Source organism: Mastomys coucha, chromosome X (genome assembly GCF_008632895.1).
Source record: "Mastomys coucha isolate ucsf_1 chromosome X, UCSF_Mcou_1, whole genome shotgun sequence".
Classification (NCBI taxonomy): domain Eukaryota; kingdom Metazoa; phylum Chordata; class Mammalia; order Rodentia; family Muridae; genus Mastomys; species Mastomys coucha.
This window is the reverse complement of record NC_045030.1, coordinates 11,515,082-11,520,564: the sequence shown is the minus strand read 5'-3', so window position 1 is coordinate 11,520,564 and position 5,483 is coordinate 11,515,082.

Sequence of the window (5,483 nt, the reverse complement as noted above, 5' to 3'; positions counted from 1 at the left end):
ATATATATATATATATATATATATATATATTAATAAGGATGCTATAAACCTAGTGGAGCATGTGCCCTTATTACATGTTGGAGAATCTTCTGAGTATATTATTAGGAGTGGTATAGCTGGGTCCTCAGGTAGAACTATGTCCAATTTCCTGAAGAACCGCCAATCTGATTTCCAGAGTGGTTGTATCAGCCTGCAATCCCACCAACAGTGGAGGAATGTTCCTTCTTCTCCACATCCTCAACTGCATCTGCTGTCATCTGAATTTTTGATCTTAGCCACTCTGTCTGATGTAAGGTGGAATCTCAGGGTTGTTTTGATTTGCATTTCCCTGATGACTAAGGATGTTAAACATTTCTTTAGGTGCTTCTACGCCATTCAGAATTCCTCAGTTGAGAATTCTTTGTTTAGCTCTGTTACCCCCTTTTTAATAGGGTTATTTGATTCTCTGGATTCTAACCTCTTGAGTTCCACATATATATTGGATATTAACCCTCTATCAGATATAGGATTGGTAAAGATCTTTTTCCAATCTGTTGGTTGCTGTTTTGTCCTATTGACAGTGTCCTTTGCCTTACAGAAGCTTTGTAATTTTATGAGATCCCATATGTCAATTTTTAGTCTTAGAGCATAAGCTATTGGTGTTCTGTTCAGGAAATTTTCCCCTGTGTGCATGTGCTTGAGGCTCTTCCCCATTTTCTTTTTTATTAGTTTCAGTGTATCTGGCTTTATGTGGGTGGTCCTTGATCCACTTGGACTTGAGCTTTGTATAACGAGATAAGAATGGATTGATTTGCATTCTTCTGCATGCTAACTGACAATTGAGACAAGACCATTTGTTGAAAATGCTGTCTTTTTTCCACTGTATGGTTTTAGTTCCTTTGTCAAAGATCAAGTAACCATAGGTATGTGGGTTCATTTCTGGATCTTCATTTCTATTCCATTGATCTACTTGCCTGTCAGTGTACCAATACCATGCAGTTTATGTCACTATTGCTCTAGTACAGCTTGAGGTCCAGGATGCTGTTTCCCCCAGAAATTCTTTTATTGTTGAGAATTGTTTTTGCTATCCTGCATTTTACATTATTCCAGATGAATTTGAGAATTGCTCTTTCTAACTCTATGAAGAATTGAGTTGGAATTTTGATGGGGATTATGTTGAATCGGTAGATTGCTTTTGGCAAGGTGGACATTATTACTATATTAATCCTGCCAATCCATGAGCATGGGAGATCTTGTTCTTGTCATACAAATCTTTCACCTGTTTGGTTAGAAACACCAAGATACATTATAGTGTTTGTGATTAATGTGAAGGGTGTCATTTCCCTAATTTTTTTCTCAGTCATTTTATCCTTGGAGAAGAGGAAGGCTACTGATTTGTTTTAGTTAATTTTATATCCAGCTACTTTGCTGAAGTTGTTTATCAGCTGTGGGAGCTCTCTGGTGAAGTTCTGGGGGTCACTTAGTTATACTATCATATCATCTGCAAATAGTGATAATTTGACTTCTTCCTTTCCAATTTCTATCCTTTTAACCTCCTTTTGTTATCTAATTGTTCTAGCTAGAACTTCAAGTACTATATTGAATAGATAGGGAGAGAGAGGTCAGCCTTGTCTAGTCCCTGAGTTTAGTGGGATTGCTTCAAGTTTCTCTCCATTTAGTTTGATGTTGGCTACTGGTTTGCTGTATATTGCTTTTACTATGTTTAGGTATGGGCCTTGAGGTATTTGGTATCTGTTTAGAGAATTGTCCATTTCACCCAGATTTTCCAGTTGTGTTGAGTATAGGCTTTTGTAGTAGGATCCAATGATTTTTTGAATTTCCTCAGTTTCTGTTGTTATGTCTCCCTTCCATTTCTGATTTTGTTAATTTGGATCCTGTCTCTGTGCTCTCTAGCTAGTCTGACTAAAGGTTTATCTATCTTGTTGATTTTCTCAAAGAACCAGCTCCTGATTTCGTTGATTGTTTGTACAGTTCTTTTTGTTTCTACTTGGATGATTTCAGCCCTGAGTTTGATTATTTCCTGACTTCTACTCCTTTTGGGTGTATTTGCTTCTTTTTGTTCTAGAGCTTTCAGGTATGCTGTCAAGCTGCTAGTGTATACTCTCTCCAGTTTCTTTTTGGAGGCACTTAGAGCTCACTGCTTTCATTGTGTCCCATAAGTTTGGCCACCATGTTGTACCTTCATTTTTACTAATTTCTAAAATGTCTTTAATTTTTTATTTCTTCCTTGCCCCAGTTATCATTGAGTAGAGTGTTGTTCAGCTTCCATGTATATGTGTGCTTTCGGTTGTTTTTGTTGCTTTTGAAGACAGCCTTAATCTATAGTGATCTGATAGGAGGCATGGGATTATTTCATTCTTCTTATATCTGTTGAGGTCTGTTTTATGACCCATTATATGGTCAGTTTTGGAGAAGTTTCCATGAGGTGTGAGATGGTGTATTCTTTTGTTTTAGGATGAAATGTTCTATTAGTGTCTATTAAATCCATTTGATCCATAACTTCTGTTAGTTTCACTGTGTCTCTGTTTAGTTTGTGTTTCCCTGATCTGTCCATTGATGAGAATGGGGTATTGATGTCCCTCACTATTATTATGTGAGGTGCAATGGCATAAATATTCAGAATTGAGAGTTGTTCTTGGTAGATTTTTCTTCTGATGAATATGAAGTATCCTTCCTTATCTTTTTTGGTGACTTTTGGTTGAAAGTTGATTTTATTTGATATTAGAATGGCTACTCCACCTTGTTTGTTGGGAACATTTGCTTGGAAAATTGTTTTCTAGCCCTTTACTCTGAGGTAGTATTTGTTTTTGACACAAAAGTGCATTTCCTGTATGCAGCAAAATGCTGGGTCCTGTTTACATATACAGTCTGTTAGTTTATATCTTTTTATTAGGGAATTGAGTCCATTAACATTACAATTTATTAAGGAATAATGATTGTTGCTTCATGTTATTCTTGATGTTATTTTTACGTGTGTGTGGTTATCTTCTTTTGGGTTTGTTGAAAGAAGTTTACTTTCTTACTTTCTCTAGGGAGTAGTTTCTCTCCTTGTCTTGGTGTTTTCCATCTATTATCCTTTGTAGGGCTGGATTTTTTGATAGGTATTGTGTAAATTTATTTTTTTCATGGAATATCTTGGTTTCTTCATCTATGGTAATTGAGAATTTTGCTGGGTATAATTGTCTGGGCTGGCATTTGTGTTCTCTTAGGGTCTGTATGAGATCTGCCCAGGATCTCCTAGCTTTCATAGTCTTTGTTGAGAAGTCTGGTAAGTCTGGTATGTTTCTGATAGGTCTGCCTTTATATGTTACTTGAGCTTTTTCCCTTACTGCTATTAATATTGTTTCTTTGTTTAATGCATTTGGTGTTTTGATTATTATGTGACAGGAGGAATTTCTTTTCTGGTCTAATCTACTTGGAGTTCTATAGGCTTCGTGTATGTTCATGGACATCTCTTTCTTTAGATCAGGGAAGTTTTCTTCCATAATTTTATTGAAGACATTTACTGGCCCTTTAAGGTTTGGTCTTCTCATTGTGTTCTGGATTTCCTAGATGTTTTGTGTTAGGAGATTTTTGCTTTTTCTGTTTTCTTTGACTGTTGTGTCAATGTTTTCTCTGGTATCTTCTGCCCCTGAGACTCTCTCTTCTATCTCTTGTATTCTGTTGGTGATGCTTGCATCTATGACTCTTGATCTCTTTCCTAGGTTTTCTAACTCCAGAGTTGTCTCCTTTATGATTTCTTTATTGTTTCTATTTCAGTTTTTAGATCCTGGATGGTTTTGTTCAGTTCCTTCAGTTTGGTTGTTTTTCTGTCACTCTTTAAGGGACTTTTGTGTTTCTTCTTCAAGGACTTTTACCTTGTTCTCTTTTATTTATTTATTTATTTATTTATTTTAAGAAAAATTAGTAAGATTTAATTATGTGAGATAATATGGGGAACATAACATGGATCTTTTTACAGGGGAGCATGAGCGACTTCATATAAAGGTGATATATACTCTGTGAGCCTTGGACTTCCTTTTTCCCTTAAAAGTTTTTTTATTAGATATTTTCTTTTTTACACCTCAAATGTTATACCTTTTCATCATTTTCCCTCTGAAAACCACCTCTCCCATTCCCTCTTCCCATGGTCACTAACCCACCCACTCCTGTTTCCCTGTCTCAAATTCCCTTACACAGGGGCATAGAGCCTTCATAGTTCCAAGGGCCTCTCTCATTGATGTCAAGGGATTTATTTGTGTCCTTCTTAAAGTCCTCTATCTTCATCTTGAGATGTGTTTTTAAATCAGAGTCTTGCTTCTCTGATGTGTTTGGGCAACCAGGGCTTGCTGTGGTGGGAGAACTGGGTTCTGATGATGCCAAGTATACTTGGTTTCTGTTCCTTATGTTCTTGTGTTTGCCTTTCGCCATCTGGTTATTTCTGGTGCTAGCTGTTCTTGCTGTTTCTGAGTGTGGCTTGGCTATCCTGCAATCTTGTGTGTCAGTACTCCTGGGAGCCCTGATCTCTCTGGGAGGAATTTAGGTATGGAGAGCTGTGGTACAGGGTCAGCTCTGGGGTGCAGACAGAAACCAGAGGATCCTGTACCTAGCTGATCCTTGGTTTCTGTGTCCTGATATTTTTGAGAGGGTCCCTCTTGGGCCAGGAATTTGAAGAGAAGTGGTGGTCTACCTGTACTCACAGGTGTGTAGGCACTCCTGGGAGACCAGTTCTCTCCTGGTAGTATTTATGTATGTAGCTCTGTGGCATAGGATCAGCTCTGGGCACAGATGGAAACCAAATGACTCTTTTCCAAGGCAGCATCTCAGTTCCTGTGTCTTGAGGGTTTCCAGGAGGGTTCCTCTGAGCAGCAGTGATGGTGGTACTTGAGCTCACAGGCTTGTCCACACTTCTGGGAGGCTTGGTTCCTCCTGGTGCTATTTGGGTATGGATCCCTGTGGCAGAGGATCACCTCCAGTTGCAGGAATTGTTAATTCCTGTTTGAAGCTCTCAAAATGCTGTGCAGAGTTGATCTGGTCCTGGACCTTGTATAGTTTAGGAATTTTTAAAACTGGGAAGTGGTGGCACACTCCTTTAATCTCAGCATTTGGGAGGCAGAGGCAAGTGGATTTCTGAGTTTGAGGCCAGCCTGGTCTACAGAGTGAGTTCCAGAACAGCTAGGGTTACGGTGGAGAAACTGTCTCAACCCCCACCCCCCCAAAAAATTTTTTTAAACATTACTGTTTGTACCTCATTAGACATGTTATAGCCCCTGAATTAATGATGCTAACTCTCTGTGGTTAATTGTTCTGTTTCTTGGAAGCCTCACCAAAGAGACTGGAGTGTTGTGTGCAGATGGTTTGCCTCTGTGCTTTTCCTGCAGAAGCTCCTATTCTTCCTCAGGTCCATCAAGTACAGTATGCAGGCAGCTCACTTCTGTGCAGGCAACAAGTACAGGGCTCCCTCCCCCTCCCTGGCTGCTCCAAGAATGGCACTGTCCATAACC